This window comes from Pongo pygmaeus, chromosome 8, assembly GCF_028885625.2.
Source record: "Pongo pygmaeus isolate AG05252 chromosome 8, NHGRI_mPonPyg2-v2.0_pri, whole genome shotgun sequence".
NCBI lineage: Eukaryota > Metazoa > Chordata > Mammalia > Primates > Hominidae > Pongo > Pongo pygmaeus.
In genome coordinates this window covers 27,057,615-27,084,902 of record NC_072381.2, presented here as the reverse complement: position 1 = coordinate 27,084,902, position 27,288 = coordinate 27,057,615, and the positions used below count along the sequence as shown (strand labels likewise).

The 27,288-nt window shown below is 38.8% G+C and overlaps 1 protein-coding gene and 2 non-coding genes across 14 annotated transcripts in view; 2 read left to right on the top strand and 1 right to left on the bottom strand.

The window, feature by feature from the left end:
• Positions 1 to 27,288, top strand: part of ABI1 (abl interactor 1) — a 117,847-nt gene that overhangs the window by 50,462 nt on the left and 40,097 nt on the right. The gene's annotated exons all lie outside the window — the stretch shown is intronic.
• Positions 23,627 to 23,733, top strand: LOC129007068 (U6 spliceosomal RNA). The gene has a single exon (XR_008492230.1). It is a non-coding gene; the product is annotated as a U6 spliceosomal RNA (small nuclear RNA).
• LOC129006999 (small nucleolar RNA SNORA57) lies at positions 25,124 to 25,264 on the bottom strand. Its single transcript, XR_008492181.1, has one exon. It is a non-coding gene; the product is annotated as a small nucleolar RNA SNORA57 (small nucleolar RNA).

The window sequence follows — 27,288 nt, the reverse complement described above, 5'->3', positions numbered from 1 at the left end:
TAATCTAGTGCAGGGGTCCGTAAACTGTGATCCATGAGCCAAATCTAGTCCTTCCCCCTCCATTTTTATAAATAAAGTTTTATTGGAACATAGCTGTGTTCCTTTGTTTACATATTGTTATGGCTGCTTTTGCTGACACATGGCAAAGTTGAGTCGTTATGACAGAAGCCATATGGCCTGCAAAGTCTTAAAGATGTACTCTCTGATTGTGTCCAGAAAAAGTTTGCTGATCCCTGATGTGTTATACAAATATTTACTTCAAAAAATTTAAAAAGTGTTCTTGGGATTTAACACCGGTTTCTCTATTTATAGTAAGTAACATTTTTTTTAAGATAATTTTTCTGGAGGTGGATTTGCTGAAATTCCTTAAGGAGCCAGAAATTTTGAAGAGTGGGGCTGGTGCAGATTGCATGATGATACAAGTTGTACATGTTTATGGCTTCATTCCTACTATATCCCCAGCATATAGGGTTAGCGTGCGTAAGGTATGATGGAAGAAGTTCTGTTAGGGGTTTGGTATTCTGACACCAGTGGGGTACTGCAGTACTGTTCTGACACTGATCACACAGAGTTAGTGCAGACCACACAAGGGAAGGGCTCAGTTCCAGAAGTCTGCCTTCATTTCAGGTGCTAGTGGCAAGTAGGGTCCCCATTCTACCCATACTTATGGCCAACTAGCTACAAATCTGGGGAGTTTCCCACAACCTCTCTCAGGGTTGATAATTTACTGGAACGATTCGAAGATTTCAGGGAAACACTACCCGTATGATTACAATTTTATTTAACGGATACAGATCAGGACCAGCCAAATGAAGAGACACACAGGGCAAGGTCTGGGAGTTTCCAAACGTAGAGCTTCCATGCCCTTTTCTTGTGGAATCAGGGCATGCTACCTTCCTTGCTCATCAGTGTGTTCACCATCCAGGGATCTCCACCAGGCAAGCTCCACCAGGCTTCAGTGTCTAGAGTTTTATCAGGGCTTGTGCTGTTTTCTCACAGTTTTTGGTTTATGCAGAAAGAAAAGTAAGATTAATTAGTGTCCATATGTATTATAAGTTAATGAATTGTTGTCGGTAAGGCTTATATATTGATTCTAATATTTCCCCCCTTTTTATGTGAAAATGGAAGTTTATAGTAATATTTTTGTTTTATTTTTATTTTATTTATTTATTTATTTGGACATAGGGTCTCGCTCTGTCACCTAGACTGGTGTGCAATGGTGTGATCATAGCTCACTGTATCCTCAAACTCCGTGGCTCAAGGGATCCACCCACCCAGCCTCCCGGGTAGCTAGGACTGCAGATGCATGCCACCATGCTTGGCTGATTTTTTCATCTTTTTGTAGAGATGGGGTCTCACTATGTTTCCCAGGGTGGTCTCGAACTCTTAGGTTCAAGTGATCCTTCTATCTTGGTGTCCCAAAGTGGAGGGATTACTGTGAGGACTAGTATTTTTTTTTTTTTTGAGACAAGTCTCACTCTGTCACCCAGGCTGGAGTGCAGTGGCACGATCTCAGCTCACTGCAACCTCCGCCTCCCGGGTTCAAGTGATTCTCGTGCTCAGCCTCCCGAGTAGCTAGGATTAAAGGCGCCCGCCACCATGCTCGGCTAATTTTTGTATTTTTGGTAGAGACGAGGTTTTGCCATGTTGGCCAGGCTGGTCTCAAACTCCTGACCTCAGGTGATCCGCCTGCCTCGGCCTCCCAAAGTGCTGGGATTACAGGCGTGAGCCACCGTGCCCAGCCAGTTGTTTTTTTAAATGTCCTTATTGGCCAATAAAGTTGGCAGCAATACTTTGTACTTCTCTTTCTGTGTCTGTCTGTCTCTCTCCCTGTCCTTTATTACCTTTCCCCCTTCTCCCCTACTCCTTTTCTTTGTCTGTCTGCCTCCCCTCCCTGTCCCCTCCCCCTTTCTTCTGGAATCTTTTAAAAACAATTTATTAATCTGTGAAATCCATAGTTAGAATAACCCAGACTGTTCCATCTCCCAGTTACCTTTTTTTTTTTTTTTTTTTTGAGACAGGGTCTCATTTTGTCACCCAGGCTGGAGTGCAGTGGTGTGATCTCGGCTCACTGCAACCTCTGCCTCCTGCGTTCAAGTGATTCTCCTGCCTCAACCTCCCGAGTAGCTGAGATTACAGGCACGTGCCACCATGCCCGGCTAATTTTTTGTATTTTTTGCAGAAATGGGGTCTCACCATGTTGGCCAGGCTGGTCTCGAACTCCTGACCTCAGGTGATCTACCTGCCTCGGCCTCACAAAGTGCTGGGACCCAGTTACGTTCTTTTAACACATGCATACACACCAACCCACCATCCCACCCCTGAGTGAACAAAGAATGAAACTTGAACCATCACCCTTATGGGGTCAGAATATTATTTATTTTTAGGGTAGAGAATAGGGGCAATGCTATGAATTTAGTTTCTGTTCCAGGAGTAAACCAACCAAACATTCTTCCTGTGGTAATAACAGAATAGTTCCTGTCAAATCAATCTTCTTACAGATAACTTAAAGTCTGAACAAAATATAAAAAACAAAGAGTACCTGAAGAACAACTAATAGCAGACAGAAACTACAGAGAAGAGATTGTTATTATACACTTTTAAAAATGAAACAGCCCTGGTTGGTTTGCTATTTTTTTGTGTTTTTTTGAACAGTCTCGTGACGCCGAGGCTGGAGTGCAATGGTGCGATCTCAGCTCACTGCAACCTCTGCCTCCTGGGTTCAAGCAGTTCTTCTGCCTCAGCCTCCCGAGTAGCTGGGACTACAGGCATGCACCACCACGCCCAGCTAATTTTTGTATTTTTAATAGAGGCGGGGTTTCACCATTTTGGCCAGGCTGGCCTTGAACTCCTGACCTCAAGTGATCTATCCACCTCAGCCTCCCAAAGTGCTGGGATTACAGACGTGAGCCACCATGCCCGGCTGGGTTTGCTATTTTTGTAGCTAGTTTTGCACCATGCTAGACAGCTAAAACTCAGTTAGGAAACTGCATATAGCTTGTGACCCAGAGGGCAGAGTTCATGGTGACCACAACAGCTGGAAAGTGAGTAGAAAGAGAGACCTGAAGGGAAAGAGCCCCAAATTTTGCATTAAAACTTTGCCTGTATTACAGGCTGAGCTGTGTGTGGAGCAAACTGCATGCAACTCAGCCAAGGATAAAAGAACTGAACAAAGATTTCAGCTGCTGCCCATCTTGGAGGAGAAAGTTTGCAGTTTAAGTCAAGCTAAGTTTAGTATAAACTTTTTTTTTTGAGGCCGGGTCTCACTCTTGTTGCCCAAGCTGGAATGCAGTGGTGTGATTATGGTTCACTGCAGCCTTGTCTTCCTAGGCTCAGGTGAAGCCTCCTCCTCCCACCTCAGCCTCCCACGTGGCTGGGACTACAGGCATGCACCACCACACCTGGCTAATTTTTTGTATTTTTTGTAGCGATGGGGTTTCACCATGTTGCCCAGGCTCGTGTCAAATTCCTGGGCTCAAGCGATCCATCACCTTCTGCCTCCAAAAGTGCTGGGATTACAGGCGTGAGCCACTGTGCCCAGCCTACTGTAAACATTTTTTGTTTGTTTTTTCTTTTCTACTTCTTTATCTTTTTATTTTTTCTGCCCTTGAAAATCAAAACATTTTTTAAAGGACTATAGCAGAATCTAGAGTTTCTGTAAGATATCATTTACCACATATAAAATGTAATCTAAAATTACCATACTTAGGAAGAACCATGAAAACATGGCCAATATTCAAGAAAAAAAGATAATCAATTGAGATAAAACTTGCAATTACATGCATGTTGGACAAATGATGATTTCTTATGTGTGACAACTTGTGGATTCAGGGACTTAAAACTTTTTATAGTCAAAGGGAATTTAGGATACTGATTCTAGTCTAATTCATTGTTTTTCTCATGTATCTAAGGTCTAACTGGCACTTACCAGTTTGTTAGCCTCTTGCACTGATATTACTCATTTTCTTTCCTTCTTGGTGTGCTTCTTCCCCTGTAAGGTGTTAACTTGTTTAGCGTATATAAGTCAAGGACCAGGAGATAGAAACCATTCTAACTATCTTAAATATAAGTTTGCTCTCCACAAATAAGTTCCAGAACTCAAAAACTGATCTGCTGGGGAAGCTGTAACCACTGATGGTGCCACAGGAATTACTGAGTTTAAGAAACTTATGCAAGGGTTTCAGGCCATGGCTTAGAAAGCTGCTGCCATTGTTGCTGCCTCAACTGCCTCTTGACACCCACAAACCTGGTGACTGGGCATTGAACTTGGAGTCCAGCCGTTGTTTCCAGTGCAGTTGCCTGTAAACATCCAGACAGTTGGAGAATGGACACTGGAGCATCAATTTGGGAAAAAAAAAAAAACCTTATATCTTGACTTACTTTGCCAATAGGAAATGTAAAGTGGTAATAAGAGATCTTCACTTCACTTTCAGTTTCCAAATCCCGTGAAAGTATTTTATTGATAGATCAGAAATTGTATCCAGAAGCCTGGTGGTGAGAACAACTGGACAATGTTGATTTTAGCTTTTTAGCTTCTGCAGTGCAAGCAGATACTCTTGGGGTGAGGATCAGGAGGGTAGAATGAAGATTGAATGAGCTGGTTTTACAGCATGGCTTGAAGGAATAACAGTTGAATTGGGTCTTAAAGGAAGCCTGTTCCTTTATCATGTTGATACGGAATATAGATGCATTCCAGTCTGAGGTAATGGCATTAGAGAAAGACATGCATGGTTTTTTCAGGGTGATTAGAATGTAGGGTATGATTTCTGCAATGAGGAAAGTACCTGGAGATCAGTTGGCAAAAACCTAAAGTTCTAAATTATAGCTTATTTTCCTTTGATTTGGTTTCATTGCTGAGGCTAATTGTGTTGTGCTAGGGGAGTAGCTGGTATCCTTTGGCTTCTTCTCTGCTTCTTGTATCTGCTAGGTGCTGGAATTAGACAGCTCCTGAGTCAGAGCAATATGCTTAGCAGAAGTAAGCATTAATCTTCCTGAACCATCAGATGGCAGACTGACGTGATATGCCCTGAATCAAAGGAAAGGCAGTATCTTTTGGAAATTGGAGACTCTGTTCTTTGCTTTTAGGGTAAACAGCTGGCAATCCTGCTTCTGTTCAATATGCTTTTTGGAGAAATGAATCACCTAAGCCTGCACTCTGCCTCAAATAATCTATATTTGTGGGGTTAAGGAAGCAAACCTTCAATCCCTCCCTGTTGATCACAAAGTGTGGGTGAAACCATTTCTTTGTTGTGTCCTAAAATATGACAACGGAGTGTTCTCATTTCACTTAGGATAAAAACTACTTTTTTTTTTTTTTTTTTTAATAAAAAGTGACTTTGAAACTGTCCCTGAGCTGAGTATAAACAGCTAGTTTGGGAGTCTCCTTCCAAATTTCATGTTCTTTTGGTTGTCTGTAAGCCATTCATTCACCAGGCTACTGCTCAGACCTCTGAAGTCTGAGTCTTCACAGTAGCCTAATCTTGCTTTAAAGTCTGGAAATGGATTTTTACTTCCTATAGTTCAGATACCATAGCATGGCATAAAAGTCTCATTGATGTGGTCTCTTTAACTCTTGTATTTCTGCCATGCCCAGCTTCTTGAAGTGTTGCAGACACAGCTGTAAATTTGTGCGTCTTTGTTTTTCCAATTATGTGTTTGTTTTACCTGGAATTCAGTTTGTCCTGTTTCTGTTCTGCCTAATAGGAACACCATCTGAGGTCTTCACTAATCAGCTCAGGATAGAGTTACTGGCCCTCTCTTTGTTTTATACCTTCTAATGTATTCCTTCTTTTACATTGATTTTTGGGTATATGTTTGTGTTCCTTACCTTACTCTTTAAAGATAAGGACCACGTTTTATTCATCTCTGTATCTTTATTACATAGTAACTGGCACTTACATAGTTTGATAAGGATATGTTGAAAGAATAAGGCAGTGTGGTGTACTTTGGAGTCATAAAGACCTGTGTTTGAAGCCATGTTCTGTCACTGTATGATTTTTCCTACCTACCTAACTTTTTGAGTTTAGTTATCTCATATGCAGAATTTGGACAATAATGCTAACCTTGGAGATTAAATAAGGAATTGCTTATAAAGCATTTACCTTTACATAGTGTTGGCATTATTAGTCATCATATCTGTCATCCCTTTTTTCTCTTATATTCAATCTCTCTTGTGTTCCCACTTCCAATAAACATTTAACATGTGTATGTCTTCCCATCTTAAGTTTTCCTAACCATGCCTTTTGATATATTACCTTTCTCTGTTGTCAGTTTACAACCAAGTTCTTGAATCTGCTATTTCCTGGCAGCTTCTTCCTTCGAACATATGTATGCCTCAATCCATTGTGATTTTTTTTTTTTTTTTAATACAGAGCCTTGCTCTGTCACCCAGGCTGGAGCGCAGTGGCGCGATCTAAGCTCACTGCAACCTCTGTCTCTTCAAGAATCTTCAAGAGATTCTTGTGCCTCAGCCTCCCAAGTAGCTGGGACTACAGACATGCACCACGACGACTGGCTAATTTTTGTATTTTTAGTAAAGACAGGGTTTTGCCATGTTGGCCAGGCTGGTCTCAAACTCCTGACCTCAGGTGATCTGCCTGCCTCAGCCTCCCAAAGTGCTGGGATTACAGACGTGAGCCACCACGCCCAGCCAATCTATTGTATTTGACTTTGTTTCCTTCCACTCCCTGGACATTGCTTTTGCAGAGTCATCAATTATATCTTTGTTCTTAATATAATAGAATTTTTTTTTTTACTTCATCCTTTGTACTACATACCAGAATTTTTTTTTTTTTTTACTTCATCCTTTGTACTACATACCAGGTTTGTAATTATGTTTATTTGTATGCTTACTTATTTAATGGCTATTCTTTCTTTTGAGATTTAGTTTAATGATGACAGGAACCTTATCTGTTTTGTATGTCACTGTATCCCTAGTATCTTCAATAGGGCCTGGCAAGGAGTTGATCCTCAAATCTCTAAATTTTCAGTGTGTCACTTTAGAAAATCTGTAGTTCTTCGCAAATAGGGCACGGTGTCAATTTTATTTTTAGAAAGGTTCTACATTTTGAAGCAGAATGGATACACTCTAGTATAAAATTTCAGTTATCAATTATTAGGTTCAGAATGTTAAACAGATGACTTAATGTGATCACTAAACATTTTTGCCTGCCTGTTTCCTGAAAAAGTCGAAATTTGGGAAATTAAAAAGGATAACATAGATTAGAATTTGTATAATAATTTAGTATTACTGGTGTTTGCATTGTTCTCTACATTTCCACTGTGCCTTGCAATTCTTGTGAAATGACCAAGCAAGAGCTATTTAACCAAGAAATAGGAGAGCAAATGGACTTCAGTCATTAAAAAATCCCTGTGCCTGTTACTTTTATTAAAAACCCACACCCATTTCTGTCAGATGAGGTCATGTCAATCCTTAAACTTTGCCTTTAGGCTAAAGGTAAAGGGAAGCGTGGTATAAAAGATTGATCTTATTTCCCCTTGCTGCTCTAGTTTTCTTCTTTTCCCTTTTTTCCCTCATATTCTGTGCTTCAAATAGCCTAATTTATTTACTCTTCCGGAAGTGTATGTTTGTGGTGCTAGTCCCTTTGCCTGGAATGTCTGTCTCCCCTATTTCTTCTGCCTAACTCTTGCTCATTCTTTAGGCTTCGTCTTAATTGTCTCTGCCTAATGGAAACCTTTTCTTTGCTCCCAGAACACTAGGTTTGATTTTTCCTAGTACTTCTGTATATACTCCTGCATGACAGATAGCTTCTGTTTGATCTTCCTGATCTATGCTTTCCTTTTTTTCTCCTGTTCTTTGCCCGGTAGGCTTACTTGTATGGATTTTGTCAATCAGTATCTGTGACTTGGATCACAGTTCAGCTAGTGTAGAAAACAGGTAGATTGGAAGCAGTAAGAAAGGCCAATTCAGAATATTTATTTCCCTAGTTTCTTCGCTGTGAGGTTACCTTGGGTTGGCAGTGTCCTGACACAGGTATTACCCCCTCTAGGTGTCCTTCTCTGTGTGACTTTCTGTTCCGCATTGTTGTAATCTCTCCCACCCCTTGCCATTTGGATTTAGAAGTACTGCTCCTGCTGTTAGCGCTACTTCCTATATTTCCTATGTTTTCCCCTTTCCCCTCATCACTCCATTGTGTTTACTTCCTTTGTATGTAAATGATCGTCATTGATTTATTGTATTAGTTTTTGATTGGAAGTCTAGCTAGTATATCCCCAACATATATTATTTGTGATACTGCCTTCTCTCTCTCAAACAATTGCCTGTTTTTGCCTTTGCCCTCATTTTAGGTAAACAGGAGCCTCAGTCAGTGAAATTCTAAAGCACTCTACCCACTTTAGATAGGACAGTGCTGTTTTAGTTTATATTATATATTGAGATTCTCTGTAAGACTTGATTTGAAATTAGGGTTGAACAGTAAAAAAGGTTTGAAAATTAGTGACTACAAGGGAAAAAATCCTAAATTACTTTTAATGGCATTTAAAGGTTCTTTAAAGGTCTGGCATCTGGCGCCTGCCTTAATTTTTTGCCTTTTCCTAACTCTTCTTGGACTTTTAACTTCCAGGGATAACAAATGTTCTCTCCCGTGTTAGTGTCTTGACGTATGTTATTACAGACATGCATCACCTAGGTAATGCCCACTCTTCGTTTAGTTCTTATTAACCTAACTTTTTTAAAAGGGTGGTTTTTCCCTGTTTCTCCTTTTTGACCTGTTTCCTGCCAGCAAACATGCTATTAGGAGTCTCTGTTAACTATTTTTGTGGCATCCTATACTTTCCCTTCATAGCATTTATTATTTGAATTATACAGCTATTTGTCCGATTGTTCGGTATGTGCCTTCCATAGGAGGTCTGTTATGGTCATTGCTCTACTCCTGTTGTCTAGCATGCATGCATGCATTTATCCAACAAATAACAGGGAAGGATGTTAGAGTGGAAGGATAATCACATCATCTCTTTGGAGGAGTATGATGCAGAATTTAGGGCCATTAGAATTCTTCACTTCAGTTAATGAAAAATCAGTGTATCTTTTTAGAGAAATTTTATTGGATTGCAAGTTACAGGCATAGGACAAAGAGCTTTTTATTTTGAACAGTTTGAGAATAACTTGCTGGTATGATGCTCTCATTGCCCCTAAATACTGTAGTGTGTATTTTCTTTTTTCCTTTTTTTTTTGAGACAAGGTCTGATCCTATCGCCTAGGCTGGAGTGCAGTGGCGTGATCTTGGCTCACTGCAACCTCCGCGTCCCGGGCTCAAGTCATCCTGCCACCTCAGCCTCCTAAGTAGTTGGGACTACAGGTGGGTACCACCACGCCTGGCTAATTTTTGTATTTTTTGTAGAGAAAGGGTTTTGCCATATTGCCCAGGCTGGTCTCAAACTTGTGAGCTCAAGCGATCCACCTGCCTTGGCCTCCAAAGTGCTGGGATTATAGGTATGAGCCACCGTGCCCGGCCGCGATGGTGTATTTTCTAGAAACAAATACATTTTACTGCATCACCGTATTATGCTCATCAAAGTCGGGTGATTACCACTGATACATTGCTACCATCTAATCAACAAATTCCATTCAAGTATGCCAGTTGTTCCAGTAGTTTCACAGGAAAGGATCCAGTTCAGAAACATTTAAATGTTATGTTTCCTTCATCTTCCTCAGTCTGGCACAGTTCCTCAGTCTTCTCTTGACCTCATCTGACCTTGATCCTTTTTTTTTTGAGACGGAGTTTCACTCTTGTTGCCCAGGCTAGAGTGCAATGGCGTGATCTCGGCTCACCGCAACCTCTACCTCCTGGGTTCAAGTGATTCTCCCGCTCAGCCTCCCCAGTAGCTGGGATTGCAGGTGTGTGTCACCATGTCCGGCTAATTTTGTATTTTTAGTAGAGATGGGGTTTCTCCATGTTGGTCAGGCTGGTCTCGAACTCCTGACCTCCCAAAGTGCTGGGATGACAGGCATCAGCCACTGCGCCTGGCCCCTTGATTTTTTTGAGGCAAGGTCCTGGTCTGTCACCCAGGCAGCAGTGTGATGGTCCTGTCATGGCTCGTTGCAGCCTCCACCTCCTGGGCTCAAATGATTCTCCTGCCTTATTTTTTTGTTTTGTTTTATAGAGATGAGTTCTCACTATGTTTCCCAGGCTGGTCTCAAACTCGAGGGTTCAACCATCCTCCCGCCTTGGCCTACCAAAGTACTAGAGTTATAGGTGTGAGCCACCGTGCGCGGCTGACCTTGATACTTTGGAAAATTTATAGCCAGTTGTTTTGTAGAATGTGTCTCCATATGGGTATGTGTAATGCTTCCTTGTGATTAGATTCAGGTGTTTTGTTTTTGTTTTTGAGACAGAGTCTCACTCTTTCCCCCAGGCTGGAGTGCAGTGGGGCGATCTTGGCCCACTGCAACCTCTGCCTCCAGGGTTCAATCAATTCTCCTGCTTCAGCCTCCTGAGTAGCTGGGGACTAGAGGCACACGCCACCATGCCCGGCTAATTTTTTGTATTTTTAGTAGAGACGGGGTTTCATTCACCATGTTGGTCAGACTGGTCTTCAACTCCTGACCTCAGGTGATCCACCTAGGTTGGCCTCCCAAAGAGTTGGGATTACAGGCGTGAGCCACTGTGCCCTACCCGATTCAGGTGATATATTAAAGATGACTTTTTGAAGGCAGTAGTTTCCTATTTAAAAGCTGCTCCCACTGTCTTAGTTTTTTTTTTTTTTTTTTTTAATGTTTTTGTGGTTTATATTGTAAAAGTTTTTTTCCAAGTGTTTTTAGTTTTGTGTCTTTAGAATCTGTGATAATCTTGAAATCTAGAGGAAGCCTGTAGAGAACTTGGCATGCCCATCAAGATGTGATGTCCCTAAAAATATTTTGAAAGAGAGCAGCAAAATGTACTGTCAGAGGAATTTTTTTCAATTAATTGGGAATAATTGATTTTGCTATAATTTGTCATTAAGATCATTTCTAATTGAAAAATTCTTTGGCTTTTGAATTGCAAATGGTACTTGAACTTCTAACGCATAAATAAGTATATTTAATTATGGCAGAACTTATTTCTAAAATAGCCTTCTTGGTTAAAACAAATTGTACACATTTCATCTCACAGTTTTAGCTCTGAAATAATTTGAAAATCCAAACGAAGGCAGTCAGAATCACTGTTCTAAGCCTATTTTTAGATTTTTTCCCCTTCAGTTGGTTTCCTTTCTAGCCACCTGCAGTTTTATGTGCAGTTGCACGTGCTCATTTTTTCTAATTTCCCCCCTCCCCCGAAGCTTGGCAAGCAGCTTCTTTATTGCTTTTGGTTTGTTCTTTTTGAAGAGCACAGTGTAAATTATAAAGCCTTCACTGAGTATTTAAATGTATTTTAAAATATTTTTGAGAAAATGCAGCATAATTATGGAATACAGGACACTCTGCCTCTAAGAATCTTTTCTGATTATAGTTCTCAATATTATATTAATATACTATATATTAATATGCAGAATATATCTTTTTTATTCTTGCAGTTTTTTTCTGTTTTTAAAGATTTGTCTGGATGACAGAGTTTTGGGAGATGGAACTGGAAAAAAGCTAAAAAAATTGCCTCTTCTAATCATATAACTGGATTCACAAAAATACAGTGATACTTATTTTAATAGGAGTACTATTGAATTTACATTTCATGTAGTTAATGATATATTTGAATTCAAATGAAACAACATCATTTTGTGTTTTCTACTTATGTCATCTGTTCTGTCTCTTTTTTCTCCTTTCTTACTTTCTTTTGGATTAACTTCCTTCGGAGATTTGTTACATGTGTACATGCTGACTCCTGCTTGTGGTGAATTTTTTTCCTTATGTGTTTTGTAAATTTGTGTTGTAAGCTTATTTTAAGATCTCATATGTTGAGATCTCTGTGCCACCTAAGGGATATACCATTGATAAGCTAAGCTGAAGGTATATTCCCTGTTCTGCTAAGTGTTCTAGGATGCCGTCAGTCCAGGACTATTTATACTTTTTGAACCTGAAAACTTCATGGAAATGTGTATACTTTCTAGAACATTCCCCAACCCCACCTCAGTGTGTGCGCCTTAGTTTCCTATAGTTGCTGTAACAAATCACCGCAAATTTAGTGGCTTATAACACATCTTTATTATCTTACAGTTCTGGAGGTCAGAAGTTTGAAATGGGTTTCACTGAGCTAAAATTAATATGTGGATAGGGCTGTGTTCCTTCTAGAAGCACTAGGGGAACATCTGTTCCGTTGCCTTTTTTTCAGCTTCCAGAAGCCACCTGCACTTTTGGCACATGACCCCTTCGTCCGTCTTTAAGTCACCAATGGCCAGTTGAGTCTTTTTCATATGGCATCACTGATCAGTACTGACCCTCTGGCCTCCCTCTTTGGCTTATAAGGACCCTCGTGATTTCATTTGATTCACCCCCCCAATACTGGATAGCACCCCATCTCAAGATTCTTAATCACATCTGCAAAGTCCCTTTTGCTATATCAGTTCTAACTTCCCACCTTCAGCAAGCCCAAAGGGTATTTTAATTTTGTCCCCATGTGGCATAAAAGTACAAGCTCCTTTGCTAGAGGCCAAAAAGCTATTACAGAGTAGCTTTAGCCTCGTTCATGTTTTCTGCTCTGAATTTCTGTCCTCTCTTTTTCCTAGTCTCCCTGGATTTTCTTTACTCTCTTCCTTTGCTAGAGGCCAAAAAGCTACTACAGAGTAGCTGCAGCCTCGTTCATGTTTTCTGCTCTGAATTTTTGTCCTCTCTTTTTCCTAGTCTCCCTGGATTTTCTTTACTCTCTTTAGTTTTGGACTGTGAATTTTAAAAAGATGCTTTCATAGCATCTTTAAATCAAGCATTTTTAGGTAGTTTCTAGTGGGAGAGATTTCAGGTTATCTAATGTGCCATATTGCTCCAGTTGGCATTGCTTATATTAGTAAGGTAATAATGACTTTAACAAGACGTAAAGTCTGTTACTTTGTTTTCCTATTATCCTTTAATTTAAAATGCTTTTAATGTCAATCAAAACCCCTCAGTGAATCTCATCTTTGAAAAGTCAGTTAATTGTGATTAAAACTCAGTTTCTTCATATGAACATTCCGTTCTACTCTGATATCAACAAGCCATGCTTTTTTTCTTTAATCTGAATCAGCATGTCTTGGTTTACAGCTCTGACCCCACTATTCAGCCAGACCAGGTTTTTCCTACCATGCCTTGCCTCCCTTCTTGACTGTCTGCTGAGATTCTCCCTCATTTTTACATTTTCTGTGTTTCTGCTTATCTCATTTAAGCTAAAGGCATATAGATACTCTTCTGTACCAAGCTGTTACCTTTGAACTTCATTTTACAACTCCCTCCCTTCCTCCCTGTGATAATATGTGAATGTGATTAAAAACCAGTCACATACTACCTAAGGGATTATAATGACAAGCGGAATTCAATGCAATCCCTTCCTATCCCTAGTCGTGCTTTCTAGAGCACTTATAGAGTGCATATTATATACCAGGCTTTTTACATAAATGAACACCTATGAATTAATTCATTCTTATAACAACCTCATTTTACAGATGAAGAAATTGATACACAAAGAGCTTAGGCAACTTGTTCAGGATAATACATCTATTAAATGGCATCATTTGAACCAGGCAGTCTGGTTTTAGAATCTACTTGTTATCACTGTGCTATACTGTCCTTAGTTTTAGACTAAAAATTACTTTCCTTTAGACTTAAAAAAATAAATTTTACTGTGTATATTTGAGGTTTACAACATGACGTTATGGCAGGGGTCCCCAACCCCTGGGCTACTAGCCTGTACTAGTCTGTGGCTTGTTAGGAACCGTGCTGCACAGCAGGAGGTGAGCAGAGGGCCAGCGAACATTGCTGCCTCCTGTCAGATTAGCTGTGGCATTAGATTCTCATAGGAGCGCAAACCCTATTGTGAACCTTATGCCCAAGGGACCTAAGTTGCACGCTCCTTATGAGAATCTAATGCCTAATGATCTGAGGTAGAACAGTTTAATCCCAAAACCATTCCCCTGTCTCCCCAGTGCATGGAAAATTGTCTTCCACAAAACCAGTCCCTGGTGCCAAAAAGGGGACTTCTGTGTTATGGAATACATATAGATAGTAAATTAGTTACTATAGTGAAGCAGATAAACACATCTGTCATTTCACATAGTTACTTTTGTTAAGTGGTGAGCACCTAAAATCTACTTATTTAATGAAAATCCTTAATACAGTCATGCCTTGCTTAATGACAGGGAAATGTTCTGAGAAATGTATTCCTAGGCCATTTTGTTGTGTGAACATCATAGAGTGTACTTATGCAAACCTAGATAGTACAGCCTACTGTATACCTAGGCCCTATGGTACAGCCTATTGCTCCTAGGCTACAAACCTGTACAGCATGTTACTGTCCTCAGTCCTGTAGGCAATTGGAACACAATGGTATTTGTGTATCCAAGCATATCTAAACATAGAAAAGGTACAATAAAAATACAGTATTATAATCTTATGGAACTATTGTTATTATGTGGTGTGATATATATGTGGTCCATTGTTGACCAAAATGTTATGTGACATATGACTGTACAATACAGTTTTATTAACAGTAGTCCTCATGTTGTACGTGGATCTCTAAACTTATTCTGAATATCTGCTATTTTGTATCTTTTGACCCACAGCTCCCCCTCCTTTCCCCCCCAAAATAACCATGGTAACCACTGTTTCATTCTCTATTTCTGTGTATTTGAGCTCTTTTATTTTATTTTTTGAGACTGGGTCTCACTCCGTCACCCAGTCTGGAGTGCAGTGACACAATCATGGCTCATTGCAGCTTAGACCTCCCAAGCTTTTGAGCTCTTTTATTTTATTTTTTGAGACTGGGTCTCACTCTGTCACCAGGCTGGAGTTTCTCCGTATTGCCTTGGTTATTTAGGATTTTTGTGGCTCTATATGGATTTTAGGATTGTTTTTTCTATTTCTGTGGAGGATGCCATTAGAATTTTGATAGGGATTGGGTTAAATCTGTATATTGCCTTGGGTAGTATGGCTGTTTTAACAATATTAATTATTCCTATCTATGAACATAGGATATCTGTCCATTTACTTGAGTCTTCTTCAGTTTCTTTCATCAGTGTATTACAGTTTTCAGTGTACAAATCTTTAACTTTCTCATTTAAATTTACTCCTAAGTATTTTTTTTTGATGCTATCATAAATGGAATTGTTTTCTTAATTTCTTTTTCAGCTGGGTTATTGTGTATAGAAATGTTACTGATTTTTGTATGTTGATTTTGTATTCTTTACTGAATTCATTAGTTCTAGCAGTGTTTTTATTTTTTCTGTGGAATCTTTGGGGTTTTCTGTATTTAGGAACATGTCATTTGCAAATAGAGATAATTTTACTACTTCCTTTCTGATTTAAATGCCTGTTTATTTCTTTTTCTTGTTTGATGGCTCTTGCTAGTACTTCCAGTACTGTGTTAAATAAAATTTTTTATTTTAGAAGTCAACATATTTTAAAGGAAATAGTTCATTTCTTCTCGCTTCCAGTATTGTCATTGAGATGTCTTATGTTTCACTGATTCCAGATCCTTTGTATATTCTTATCTTTTTCTCTCTGGAAACTTTTGGCATATTTAATCTCTTTACTGTGGTGCTTTGAAATTTCACAGTTATGTAACTTGGTATGGTGTTTTTTTTGTTTGTTTGTTTTTTTGAGACAGAGTCTCACTGTGTCGCCCAGGCTGGAGTGCAGTGGTGCGATCTTGGCTCACTGCAATCTCCGCCTCCTTGGTTCAAGCAATTCTTGTGCCTCAGCCTCCCGAGTAGCTGGGATTACAGACATGTGCCACCACGCCTGGCTAATTTTTGTATTTTTAGTAGAGACAGGGTTTTGCCATGTTGGCCAGGCTGGTCTCAAACTCCTGACTTCAGGTGATCCACTCGCCTCAGCCTCCCAAAGTGCTAGGATTACAGGCATGGGTGCCTGGCTGGTTATGGTCTTTAACATTTTTTTTTTTACTAAAAGTCTGTAAAAAGATGGGGTCTTCCTGTGTTGCCCAGGCTGGCTTTGAACTCCTGGGCTCAAGTGATTCTCCTGCCCCAGCCTTCTGAGTAACTGGGATGTGCATACCACTGTACTTGGCAGGTATTGGTCATTCATTTATTTAATTTTTAAATTTTTATTGTATTGACTGATTGATTGACAGACAGGCTCTTGTTCTGTTGCCCAGGCTGGAATGCAGTGGTGCAGTCATAGCTCACTGCAGCCTTGAACTCCTGGGCTCAAGTGATCTGTCCTGCCTCAGCCTCCTGAGTAACTAGGACTACAGGTATATGCCACCACACTTAGCTTTTTTTTTTTTTTTTTTTTTCAAATACAGGAAAGCTCGTGCTATGTTGCCCAGGCTTGTATCAAACTCTGGCCTTAAGCCATCGTCCCACCTTGGCTTCCCAAAGTGCTGGGATTTACAGGGCTAAGCCACCATGTGGTATTGGTCTTTTAAAAGTACATTGTGCCAGCACTTAGTGAGCTCTTTTTAATCTGGAGATATGCTACTGTATTTTTGGAAGATAATATTCTTTGTTTAATGATTTCTTTTCCACTGTATTCTGAGTTCTTTTTTTTTTTCTAGGTGTTCCATTAAGATACTACATTTTTTGTATTAATATTTTAGTATTATTTTCCTTCCTAATTTTCACCTCTTTGGGAGACTTCCTAAACTTTAAATTCCAGTCTGTTGTTAGTTTTTTTTTTTTTTTAAACTTTTTAAGGGTTTTCTTGTCCTTAGTTCCTTTTTTGTAAACTGAAACTTAATGATTAGTTTTTATTCTGCACTTCAGTTCCTTTTCTTTTTTTTATTTTTATTTTTTTGAGATGGAATTTTGCTCTTGTTGCCCAGGCTGGAGTGCAATGGCACGATCTCGGCTCACTGCAACCACTGCCTCCCGGGTTCAACCGATTCTCCTGCCTCAGCCTCCCAAGTAGCTGGGATTACAGGCATGTGCCACCACGCCTGGCTAATTTTTTGTATTTAGTAGAGACGGGGTTTCACCATGTTGGTCAGGCTGGTCTTGAACTCCTGACCTCAGGTGATCCACCGGCCTTGGCTTTCCGAAGTGCTGAGATTACAGGCGTGAGCCGCCATGCCTGGCCTCTTATTTTTATTTTTTAAAGTATTCTTCTATTCCCTGCAAAATCTATTTTTTTCCAGGTTTTTTTTTCTGTTTTGTTTTAGGGTCTCCTCCTTTATGAAATGTTGCCCCCAGGTAGTCTGGTGATTCTTGGCTTTCTGTTTATATTTAAGAATAGGAGACTAAAATGCTTAAGTAGAAACTCTTTAAGTGTGTGACAGAGTCTATCAATTGGTGGTTTGATATGGCCACCAATTGATAGCCTCTGGCAGTTGGTGGCTGTATCATGTTGGTGGCTGAGTCACACCACCAATCGATAGCTTTTGTCATATACTTAAAGAATGGGGCACCTCCAACTTTCAATGTATGGAAGTCTTTTCTCTTGTGCCATTCTATATCTGCAGTGGAGAATCTTCTAATTTCCTTCATGAGAGTCACATTCTTAAAGGAGAACATGGTGAGTGGAAAGACTGGGAAATTCATTGTTCCATTTGCAGATACTCAATTCGGCTTTTTGTTGTTTCTAGCTTTTAAAAGAAAGTTCTATTGAAGTATAATTAACATCATGTAATTCATCTATTTAAAGTATACAGTGCATTAGCTTTTGCTATGTTCACAAAGTTATGCATACGTTACCACAATCAATTTTAGAACATTTTAATTACCCCAAAAAGAAACCCCATACCCCTCAGCTAATCATTCCCAATCATAGCGTCCCCTCTCCTCCCAGTCCTAACAATTAGTCATCTGTTTTTTGTCTGTATAGGTTTGCCTACCATGGACATTTCATGTAAATAGATTCAAGCAATATGTGATCCTTTGGGCTTCTTAGTGTGATATTTTCAAGGTCCATGCATGTTGTAGCATGCATTAGTACTTTATTCCTTTTTATTTCCAAATAATATTCTGTTGTATGGATAGACTACCTTTTCTTTATCTGTTCATCATTTTATTTGATAGACATTTGGGTTGTTTCCACTTTTTGACTGTTATGAATAATGCTGCTGTGAACAATTGTGTACAAGTTTTGCATGGACATATGTTTTCAGTTATACTGGTTGTATACCTAGAAGTGGAATCGCTGGATCGTATGGTAACTCTGTGTTTAACTATTTGAGAAACTGCTGACTGTTTCCCCAAATGGCTGTCCCATTTATATTCCCATCAGCAGTGTATGAGCATTGCAGAGAAACACTTGTTTTGTCTTCACATCCTTACAAACTTGTTTTGTCTAGTGTTATTTTTTTGAAATAGGGCCTTGCTATGTTGTCCAGGCTGGCTTCAAACTCCTGGGCTCAGTTGATCCTCCTCCCTCAGCCTCCTGAATATCTTGTACTAGAGGCATGTGCCACTGCACCTGGCTCTATTTTTTTGATTATAGCTATCCTAGTGAGCATGAAGTGGTATCTTATTGTGGTTCCTCACTTAAAGAACCTGGCTTCCAGAGGCTGTTTGTTTCTTTCAGGGTAAATTGCCTTGCTGTGGCAGGTGTTTTAAGTTCTACTGCTTTTACTCGGATGAGTTAGCTGCCTTGCCTTGATTTGTTTTCTGATATTCAGAGATTTGTTGGAAATACTTGTCCCTTATCCCTCTAAAAAGTGTGTATTTGTGTATGTGTGTGTATATAAATGAATTCTTTGGCAGTCATTTTGGTGACATTACAGGAGGGAGAGACATCAGTGTGTAAATCCATCCTCAAAATTTAAACTGAAGTACCAACTTGTACTTTTTAAATATCCTTTCAGTATAAATATCTCCAAATGTGGTCATTGCTTGTAAGAAGAATTATAGGACCAAAAATACTCCTATAATGAAGAAAGAAATAAGGATGCCTAGAAAGGGCTACTACTAAGTGAATCCAAATCCTTTCGAAGTTTTATTATTTGAATCTTCTTTTTTTGATAATACTGATTTGCACTGCTTGTTATGCATGTAATATACTGCTTGTTATGCATGTAATATACGTGGGGTATCTTAAATGGACTAAGTAACAATTTCTTTTTCTTTTTTTAGAGACAGATTCTCATTCTGTTGCCCAGGCTGGAGTGCAGTCGTGCAATCTCAGCTCACTGCAACCTCTGCCTCCCGAATAGCTGGGATTACAGGCATGCGCCACCATGCCTGGCTAAGTTTTGTATTTTTAGTAGCGACAAGATTTTGCCATGTTGGCCAGGCTGGTCTCAAACTCCTGGCCTCAAGCAGTCTGTCCACCTCGGCCTCCCAAAGTGCTGGGATTACAGGCGTGAGCCACCACGCCTGGCCCTAAGTAACAACTTTTGATGTCTAAGATTGCTAAGATTAGTTGTATTTATTATTGGCTATAAGCTTTTTCTGGTTTCATATCATCAAGTAAACTCAGTTAAAAACTTGAATGAGGACTGGGAAACAATAGTAATAATAAAAAGCTAACATATATTGATTTTTCTACATGCCAGACACTGTTGAAAATCCATTCTATATATTACTTCATTTAATCCTTACAATAACTGTGTGAAGTTGATAACTGTTTTTTTGCTTGTTTTTACATCTCATATGTATGGTAAGGAAACTGAGGGCATAGGATGGTTAAGTAACTTACCCATGTTCACACAGTTAGTAAATGCTGCAGCCACCTATTAAATCCACGCGGTTTGGTTCCTGAACTCAACTCTTAGTCATTAGACTGTACTGCCTGACATATGTAGAGAATTTTATTTTACTTATTTTTTATTTATTGAGACATGGTCTTGTTGTGTCACCCAGTTTGGAATGTAGTGGCATGATCACTGTTTACTGCAGCTTCAACCTCCTAGGCTTAAGCAATTCTCCTGCCTCATGTGTAGCTGGAACTACAGGCGTGAGCCACCATGCCTGGCTAATGTATTTATTTTTATTATTTTTATTTTTATTTATTTTGGAGACAAGGTTACTCAGGCTGGAGTATAGTGGCACGATCTTGGCTCAATGCAACCTCTGCATCCCGGGTTCAAGGGATTCTCCTGCCTTAGCCTCCCGAGTAGCTGGGGCTACAGGCGCACATGTCACGCCCGGCTAATTTTTATATTTTTTGGTAGAGATGGCGTTTCACCACGTTGGCCAGGCTGGTCTTGAACTCCTGACCTCAAGTGATCCACCCACCTTGGCCTCCCAAAGTGGTGGGATTATAGGCGTGAACCACTGCACCCGGCCCTCGCCTGGCTAATTATAAACAATTTATTTTTTGTAAACACAGGGTCTCACTATGTTGCCCAGGCTGGTGAATTTTAAACATATCATCTTTTTAAGAAGGGAGAGACACTCATGAAATATTAAAACAAATGTTAGTTGTTAGGTAAGAAGTAGTAGGTTGAAGAATTAAGTACAAATTCATGACCTGGTGCTTAGAAGATCAACTGTGATCTAATGTTCTATTAAAAGCTCATATTTAGCTTAGATTATAGTTTGGATAAAAAATGATTATCACTAAATTAGGCAAAAAAGTTTCCTTTTTGAGGCGGGTATGTAATTACCACATAGAGTATTTTGTAGTTTGTCTTATATAATTAAGCAGGCGAGGAGGAGACAGAAAAATGTCATGGGAAGTACTAAAAAATTAGGCATGGGCCAGAATGTTAGTGACAGATTCAGTTTTTCCCAGGCCAAAATATTTCAGAATAATTCTGATCCAAGTGGTTTTTGTTTTTCCACCAGAGTCTGATTTTGCAGCTCATCTTTTCTAAATAGATCTATTTTATGGTGTGTATATTGGTCATTCTGAATCAAGTTAACTTCGAAGTTGATTGGGACCTTGTTTCAAGCTTATTGAACAAAGATCTGTAACACAGAATTTTGGGCATAAGGCCATTTCCAGAGTCTGGTCCAAATAAGCAATAACAGACAAAGATTGTCTCTTTCTTGGCTGAAGGCTTCCTCTGTGCAGCTTGTCTCAGGACTCTCTTCTTCTGCCCTTTTTATACCCCTCTCCTTTCTCTATTCAGGGCAAAAATATTTCGATTTTCATTCTGTAGTTATTTTTTAGCAAACATTTATTGTGTTTTTACTTATGTACAAGGTTCTTTGCTTAAAACCTATAATGCCTTTCCTGTAGTAGCAGTGGCAGTTGTGAGGATGATAGTAGGCCTTCTGAGATGATATTGTAGAAAATCCATGGAACATTAAGTAGTGTTGCTATGTCATACTTCTTTCCTGCCTGCCTTTCTGTCTTTTGATGATTAAGAAGGATTTTTCTGGAAGATCTTTAAAAGAAGCATATGTATTATTTTTATTTCCTCCAGAGTGACAAGGGAGAGGAAAAAGAACAAAATGAAAACCTATTTCTATACAGCAGTTTAAAATAATCATATCTTAAAAGATAATTTTAAAATCTTGTCTGCTTATGGAGTTTGTCATTTTATTTCTACATTTTAGAAAATGTTTTCCTCTCTAAATATAATTGCTTTTAGAATATTTTAATGTTTCCTTTAGAACATTTGTTTGCCACACAATTAATTTTATTTATTCAATTCCCAATCTACTTATTTTTATAAAAGCCTTGCTTGACCATTTAAAAAGAAGTTTTCAAATTTGGTCTCCTAATTTCCATAATCTTTTCTTCAACTCTTAATTAGAGTAGAGTTCAACTTACTTTTATTCATACTATTTTAGCTTTTCTCTCATCTCGGAGAAGGTGTTGTGTTTTCATGCCTCTTTTCCCTGGCTTATGCTGTCCCCTGTGCTTGGATTTTGACCTTTTTCCCCACTCTCATTTTTTCTCTTTCACCTGCCAGTTATGGCTGGCAAAAATGAGGTTTCTTTCATGGAGTCTTTTGATGTTGCTTCAGGAATATTAATCATTCTTTTCTGTGTGCTATTTGTGTGTAATTAAAGACAAATTATACTTATTCAAAAGAATAAATGTAATATATGTTATGCATATATAATAATAAATCAAACATCTCTGAATCCATCGTTAAAACTAAAAACTAGAAAATGACCAATTCTGTTTCTTTTCTCTGTATACTTCTCACCAACCACAAAAGGGATGTTTATCGTTCCCTTGCACTTAACATTTTTTTAAATCGCGTGTATGTGTATCACTAAACAATTATTGTTTAATTTTGTTTGTATTTGGGCTTATAACAATGGATTCATCCTGTATGTAGTCTAGCATGGCTTGCTTTTTTTATTCAGCATTATAATTTCTAAGATTTATCTGTATTATGTATACATAGTTCATTCATTAGTAGTTTGTTCATTCTCATTATATAGTGCATAATATTTCAAATATAAATATGCCATTTATTTGCATTTAAATGTAAAGGATCTGGAATTAGTTTTTTCCTATAGTTTGAGTAGGGATCCATTTTCAGTGTTTTTTTCTATATGGCAAAATAGTTGCTCTACTCAAATAATACATTCTTTCTTACTGTGCTATCACTGTAAGATACCAAGTTTCCTTATAAGCATGATTTTTTTTTCTGAATTCTCTCTTCTGTTGTATTGGTCCATTTATTTAACCCTGTAAGAACCCTACTATCTTCTTTACTATGGCTTCATATCTCAATAGGCAAGTTACCCTCCTCCCTTCTAGTTTTTCTTCTAGACCATGTCTTAGCCATTCTTTCCCCTTTGCCCTCCCATATAAATTTAGAACCTTTAAAATCTCTGTTGGCATTTTTATTGGAATGCATTGAAGCTGTAGATCAGTTTGGAAAGACTTGGCATCAAGGTAACATGGGATAGAGGGGGACAATCGGGTGTATGTGTGGTTGTGAGTAGATGGGGGTGTGTTGTATCTGGCTTTGAAGACCATTTAATTTTTTTTCTAGGTTTTTCTTTCAAACTCCTATCTCACTGTTTCCTTGTTTCTTATTTATAACTAGAAGTAAAATACAATTGGATAGGGGAGAGGGCTTTCAGGGTTTTATTCAGGGTGTTCTAATAATTTTTACTTTGAATGTTTCTGTTGATTATCTTATGTTCCATATTGCCGTTAGTCTCTCTCACAACTCTTGATATGATTTTTGCTTGTCATATTGAGTCTGCCAAAAGAGTTTTCCACTTGTATTATATTCGCTCTGTTTTTTTGTTTTGTTTTGTTTTGTTTTGTTTTGAGACGGAGTCTTACTCTTACCTAGGCGGTAGTGCAGTGGTGTGATTGTGGCTCACTGCAGCCTTGACCTCTTGGGCTCAGGTGATCCTCCCACCTCAGACTCCTGAGTAGCTGGGACTGCAAGTGTGTGCCACCATGCCCAGCAAATTTTTTTGCATTTTTTGTAGAGATGGGGTTTCACCGTGTTGCCTAGGCTAGTCTCAAACTCCTGGACTCAAATGATCCATCCTCCTTGGCCTCCCAAAGGGCTGGGATTATAGGTGTAAGTCACTGAGCACAGCCAGTATTAGCTGTATATTATGCCTCTTGCATTAACCAAATTCAGAGGCCTTGTTTGCTTTGTATTGGACTAACTACAACTATGTCATTTTTACCAGCCCATTGCAGTACAATTTCATTTTATGTGATAAAAATACAACATAAGTGGTCACTTCTTCAGCATGTACACTAAAATTGGAACAATATAGAGAGGATTAGCATGGCCCCTGTGCAAGGATGACATGCAAATTCATGAAGTGTTCCACATTTTTCTGACAAAGGTCTAATATCCAGCTTCTATAAGGAACTTAAACTTAAAAGAAAAAAAAACAACCCCATTAAAAAGTGGGCAAAGGACTTGAGCAGAGAACAGACACTTCTCAGAAGACATACATGCGCAGCCAACAATCATTTGAAAAAAAATTCAACATCACTGACCATTAAATAAATGCAAATAAAAACCACAATGAGATACCATCTCATACCAGTCAGAATGGCTATTATTAAAAAGTCGAAAAAAATAACAGATGCTGGCAAGGTTGTGGAGAAAAAGGAATGCTTTTACACTGTTGGTGGGAATGTAAATTAGTTCAACCATTGTAGAAGACAGTGTGGTGAATCCTCAAAGACCTAGAGACAGAAATACCATTTGACCCAGCAATCCCATTACTGGGTGTATACTCAAAGGAATATAAATTGTTCTGTTACAAAGACACGTGCACATGTATGTTCACTGTAGCACTATTCACAATAGCAAAGACGGAATCAATCTAAATGTCCTATCAGTGATAGACTGGATAAAGAAAATGTGGTACATATACACCATGGAATACTATGCAGCCATCAAAAAAGAATGAGATCATGTCTTTTGCAGGGACATGGATGGAGCTGGAGGCCATTATCCTTAGCAAAGTAATGCAGGAACAGAAAACCAAATACTGCATGTTCTCACTTATATGTAGGAGCTAAATGATGAGAACACATGGACACATAGAGGGGAACAGTGCACACTGGGGCCTACTGGAGGGTGAAGGGTGGGAAGAGGGAGAGGACCAGGAAAAACCTAATGGATACTAGGCTTAATACCTGGGTGATGAAATAATCTGTACAACAAACACCCATGACACGTTTACTTATGCAACAAACTAACACATCTTACATATGTACCCCTGAACTTAAAAGTTAAATAAAAACATAAAATATTAATAAAATACAGAAAATCCCTTTTAAAATGTGAAGATTTCCTTCACATTAAAAATTTTGTGAACCACTGCATAATTTCAAAACTGAAAAGGGGATTAGTTAAACAATTTCTTTTATTGTCATTTGAAGTTTAGCCAGGAAAAGGAAACACCATCATTTGTTATACGTCTTGAATTTTGTGAGCTTTGAATTATATAAAACATATGTAATTCAAATGTGTGTATGTATTCATGCTTTAAAAGGTGATTCCCCCTGTACATGTTCATTTTTTTGGTTACTTCCAAATTTGTTCCATGTATATTCTATTTTGATTTTGTCTCTTCTCCTTCAGGTGCTGATGCATCAAGCATGGTCTTCATTTATTGAGAACTTGTCTTTGGGTTTTTCTCTTTTCTCTAGTTAGTACTTTTGATACCCCTACCTCTAAGATCCACTTTCTTTTTTCTTTTTCCTTTTCCCTGGTGTCCTGGTGCTTGAGGATAGAACTGGCAGACAGGAAGCTGCATGGCTCCAAAGACATGCCACGGGGGCCAGAGCTCTTCCCTTTGCCTCTCTACATAACAGGGAGTGGGACTACAAGTTCCTGCCAAAAAAATGAGGATCCACTTTTTTTTTTTTTTTTTCAAATGAATTTTAGCATTTGTTTACCTCGGGATCAGTTGAGTTTTCAAAACCGCTGGTATCTTTTTTTTTTTTTTTTTTTTTTTTGAAACGGAGTCTCGCCCTGTTGCCCAGGCTGGAGTGCAGTGGCGTGATCTTGGCTCACTGCAAGCTCTGCCTCCCAGGTTCATGCCATTCTCCTGCCTCAGCCTCCCGAGTAGCTGGGACTACAGGCGCCCGCCAACCACGCCCAGCTAATTTTTTGTATTTTTAGTAGAGACGGGGTTTCACTGTGTCAGCCAGGATAGTCTCGATCTCCTGACCTTGTGATCCACCCGCCTCGGCCTCCCAAAGTGCTGGGATTACAGGCGTGAGCCACTGCGCCTGGCCTCAAACTGCTGGTATATTAATGTTTATTAGACTGGCTTTGAGGAGGTCTTAAAAATTGTATTGCCAGTGGCAAAACTGGAGATTTGAACCTAAATCACATTCATCATATTTCAAATACATAATGTGATACATTCATGTTTTCATATTAATATTTTAGAAATGCTTTATCTTAATTGCAGAGTTGTAGATTGGGTAGTTTGATAAATAAGATTCAGATTTATTATTTTTTAGTACTTTTTTGTATCAAGCAATGTTATAGTTTCTCATATGCTATTCCCATTTTATATAAGCTGTGTTAGTCCGTTTTCACATTGCTGATAAAGACATACGTGAAACTGGGAAGAAAAAGAGGTTCAATTGGGCTTACAGTTCCACATGGCTGGGGATGCCTAAGAATCATGCCGGGAGGCAAAAGGCACTTCTTACATGACGGCAGCAAGAGAAAATGAGAAGGATGCAAAAGTGGAAACCCCTGATAAAACCATCAGATCTCGTGAGACTTACTCACTACCACGAGAACAGTATGAGGGAAACCGACTCCGTGATTAAAATTATCTCCCGCTGTGTCCCCCACACAACACATGGGAATTATGGGAGTACAATTCAAGATGAGATTTGGGTGGGGACACAGAGCCAAACCTTATCATAAGCAAAATGAAATTTTAGTTAATTAAAACTTGCATAAAATGTTATATCCAATAAGCAAAAGAGTTAGTATTCAAACATAATTTTCTAATTTCAAGATTGCATGCTTTTTTTTTTTTTTTAACCAGTGGGTCTAAGGATTGCTATAGGGTAATCTCCTGGGCCATCTAGTTCTTCTCAACTGGGGTTACTCTGATTTTGACTCTCATATATTAAGACCAAAAGCTTATTGTTTTTTAATGTCAGACTGCTGCTTTTGCTATGTAAAGTTGAAGAAAAATGTGTGAAAGTAAGGAAATTCAAGTATGAGAAAGAATTAGTCTCGCTGAAAAAGCTAACTCTCGCTTGGTGAACATATGCATGCTGTTGTTATACAAATGTTCCAAATCTGTTCCCTTCTTCCTACCCGCTTTATCTGCTCACCCTGCCATATGGAGGGTTGTGCTTTGCTGGACGTGTTGTGTTTTGGACTTTTATGATTCAGAATTGAGAGAATGGAGAGGGAGTAGACCAGAGTAGAATTTTTCAAGTAATTTGAAATCGTGTCCTGAATAATTCTGCAGTGTGTGAGTGAAGTAGGAAGGGTGAAAAAAGGACGATTTTAGGGAGGAGAGTTGTGGATTCCATGATGTTTGAGAAAAATAGGGAAAGAACAAGACATTTTGAATTAATTTTTCCCTTGAGGACTGGGGACCATGTGGGATGCTCTTTTAATAGGGTTTAAACAGGTGAGATGTACACATTTTTCATTTTGTTTTCTCAAGTTTACTTCTTTTGTAAAGATCTCCATGGTTACACCATAGAGAGCAGACTGGAAAAAGGCCAGATTGGGTACAAGTGGACCAATTAGAAGGCTGTTGCAATAACCAAGGTGACAGATGATAGTAGATTGAGTAGGATTAAACTGTTAGAAACAGATTTCTGGTATTTAAAGGTAAATGTGACAGGATTTAGTAAAATTAAACATGAAGTAAATGCTAGATGTCTGA